This window comes from Pygoscelis adeliae, unplaced genomic scaffold, assembly GCF_000699105.1.
Source record: "Pygoscelis adeliae isolate BGI_AS28 unplaced genomic scaffold, ASM69910v1 Scaffold4, whole genome shotgun sequence".
NCBI classification, from domain to species: Eukaryota; Metazoa; Chordata; class Aves; order Sphenisciformes; family Spheniscidae; genus Pygoscelis; species Pygoscelis adeliae.
Window position 1 is genome coordinate 12,137,591 of NW_008824986.1, and position 3,537 is coordinate 12,141,127.

General features: G+C 43.0%; 1 protein-coding gene across 1 annotated transcript in view; it reads right to left on the reverse strand.

Annotated features, from left to right (window-relative positions):
- The window catches only part of WDR11 (WD repeat domain 11), a 75,056-nt gene that overhangs the window by 47,759 nt on the left and 23,760 nt on the right, over nt 1-3,537 (reverse strand). The gene's annotated exons all lie outside the window — the stretch shown is intronic.

The window sequence follows — 3,537 nt, forward strand, 5'->3', positions numbered from 1 at the left end:
CTCCCGCCATCTCAGGCACGGGCCCGGGGTGTCTGGTTTCCTGCCCGGCTCGTGGTGCCTCCGGGCAACTCCAGAACAGCCACCCGGGACTGGGGACACGGGTCCCGCCTCACTGGCTTTAAGTCACGGAGCCTGGGCGGAAAACACGCCGTGGGGATGCCAGAGGCCCGTCTGTCTTGGCTGAACAGCTCCAGGGAAACTTGCGCTTCTTGACAGTCTGCGACTGGTGCACCTGAAGTCACCTCAGCACGCAAAGGGCTCCCTGTCAGATACCCGGGTCCATGGATGCTGCAGGACCCGCTACTAGATCCAGCTAATTTCTTTTCAGCATTGTCATTTCTGCTCCAAGGTTACTTCTTAAATGGCAAAATGCAGCAGTGACAGCCCTCTTGCGGTAACCACTGTGTTGCTGCTCCATCCCTCAGTACCAGCATAAAGCACTTACCTTGCACCGTAAGGCACCAAGCCCTACCTAATGCAACCCGTCCTCCAACCTGCCCTCAAGCTGTCACTCGTGCTTGGCAAAACCACCCAGGCTGACACACCCGCGTGCAAGAGCGCTGTGCATTTGCACTGGAGCACACCAGGCTGCAGAGCTTTGAAACATCCAGAGCTTTTTTCTGTGCCACTGCATTAGTAAGATGGCCAGAATCACGTAGCTCCAGGCGCGTTACTTGACATACAAGCACTGTTTGGGGGTTTGTTTCTCTTCAAAATAGACATGTTTATTGTTTGTTATTTTTCGTAGTGAAAAAGATGCCACTAGATGGCCAAAGTTGGCAAGATCGTAATGCCAGCCACCTGTTTTTGCATTGCCCCAGTGTCACTTTGTCACAGAAGATGCAGTAAGTGCTGTTCCTCTTTTTTTTCTTCTTTTCTTTTTAATCACAATTGAGTTTGTGCAAGTGGGAACTGAAGAAACAACCTGCAGCTGATATCTTTTCCAACTCTCTTCTAAAGAAATCTGCTCGTGAAACATAGTACATTGCTCAATACCATTTTTGCGTCACTTTAATACTGGAACTTATTTCTCAAAACCTCCTTCTCCCACAATGTCTCTTTTTACCCTTACAAGCTGAAAAATCAATTTTTTTGAGAAATAGAGGAATTTTTGTTCCTTTTTCTTTGCTACCTTTTAAGGACAACATTATCTACACCTCCAGAGATCAATTTTGCAGGAGCCTGAGCAGCCACTAACCTCATTAATTTTAGTTATTTTTTGCTAATTCTGAGTTTTTTCTCTGTGTCCTTGGACATCCTGCTGCTACTCATGTTTTCAGAGGGCTTTGGTGGTTTGTTGGATCGGGGTTTTGTGAGAAGGGTGCCTTGGAACTTTCTTAGCACCACAGAGACAGAGGCTCTTCTTGACAACTTTCCATCCATTTTCTTGACAACTTTCCATCCATTTTCTTGACATCAGAAAACCAAGGGGTAAGTGAAATGCTTAAAAGGTAGATACTTCAAGGTAGTTGAAGATAAAGATACCAGAAGAAGGGGAAAAAAGGAGGAAGCGAGGGCTGTGTCACCAAATGATAGGTTGAAGAATTAAGAATCTAAGAGTTGTTTTAAGGGTCAGATAGAGGGTGAAAATCAGGGTGCATCAGCCAGACGAATACGTACTGACCATTTGTCAGAAGAATAGAGAGGAGATGCAGAAGAGATTTGTCAATGATGATAAGAATCATTGGAAGAGCTGAAAAGAATAGGAATGTTGTGAGATGTCAGAGGGGAAGAAAAGCTGTGCACTGGATGAACTACATGTGAGTCCTGGGGTCCATCCGTAGCTACTCACCAACACAGAGGCTGATGCACAGCAAATGGATGTGAACTAAAACCAGAGATACTTACTGTCTTTGAAGGGGTTAACAGTATGCACATTTTTATATCTTATTTTTCACTTAAATCATTGCTAAGCAAGAATGCAAAATACTCACGTCAGGGCACTTAGTCTTCTCATTCATCTGTAAATACAATGATACACTTTTGATTGCCATACAAACAATAAATATCAAACTTTAAGCTGTTTAACTGCATAGTCAGTAATTCTATTAGACCCACTGAAACCTCTGGGACTAGCAAATGTCCAAGATGTGATACTCTGTAGGAGAGACTTCATGCTGGACAGCTTGAGCTCCGATTGTCCTCACAAAGTACAAATGGAGAATGAGGTTGTAGGTGATCATAAAAAACAATAAGTCAAAAAACTTCAGATTAAATAAATAATGAGAACTATGGTTTTACATAGCTTTCTGCTCATGATTCTAAATAAGTTTTCCGTGAGTTTGAACTAGAAAAAGTGGGACCAAGGTAGAGATATGTGCACAGTCTCCCTGTTTTAGGTTTCTCTTTTATATAATAATTACTGCAGGAATAATTTAAGGAAGAAGGAATCTCTAAGAAGATATGCTTCATGAAAAAGTAATGGAAAATGAAGTAAAGACTGATTTTAAGAGCCATCTGCAACTCCATGACTACAGCTAATGAAAATGTGAATGTAGTAATTTATTGAATTTGATCAAGTGTATATTGAGAAATAAAAGTGTCCTCCTGTATATTGCATACTAAATGGGTGGAAAAGGTTTTAATCCCTGTTATTAATGTTTTGGGTTGTGTGTGTTTTTTTAAACTAAATTCAGAAATTCAAATGTCCAGAAACCATGGCAACCATGTATATCCAGTAAAATGTTATTAATTGCTGCATGTAATAAATATATCCTACACACCAATACTTAGGTTGGATACAGCCCACAAATGATTCTTATGAGACCATAAACCATCAGTTATTTCATAATGTATAACATTTTCATTAAATGGTTTCATTTCATTCATTCACATTCTTCAGAAAAATATGTATTAGGACTTGTCTGATTCCAATGTCCAGTGAAGTTTGGCAGTTGATGTCAAAGTGTGGACCTGCTTCAAGGATTTAGATGGAAGACATAGAATCATAGAATCATAGGATAGTTTGGGTTGGAAGGGACCTCTAAAGGTCATCTAGTCCATCCCCCTGCCTTGGGCAGGGACGTCTTCAACTAGATCAGGTTGCTCAGAGCCCCGTCCAGCCTGACCTTGAATGTTCCCAGGGATGGGGCACCACCACCTCTCTGGGCAACCTGTGCCAGTGTTTCACCACCTCAGTGTAAAAAATTTCTTCCTTATATCTAGTCTATATCTGCCCCCCTTTAGTTAAAAACCATTCCCCCTTGTCCTGTCACAACAGGCCCTGCTAAAAAGTTTGCCCCCATCTTTTTTATAAGCCCCCTTTAAGTACTGATAGGCTGCAATAAGGTCTCCCCGAAGCCTTCTCTTCTCCAGGCTGAACAACCCCAACTCTCTCAGCCTTTCTTCATAGGAGAGGTGTTCCAGCCCCCTGATCATTTTCGTGGCCCTCTTCTGGAGGCACCCTCTAACAGGTCTGTGTCTTTCTTACACTGAGGGCTCCAGAGCTGGACACAGTACTCCAGGTGGGGTCTCACCAGAGCAGAGTAGAGGGGCAGAATCACCTCCCTCGACCTGCTGGCCACGCTTCTTTTGATG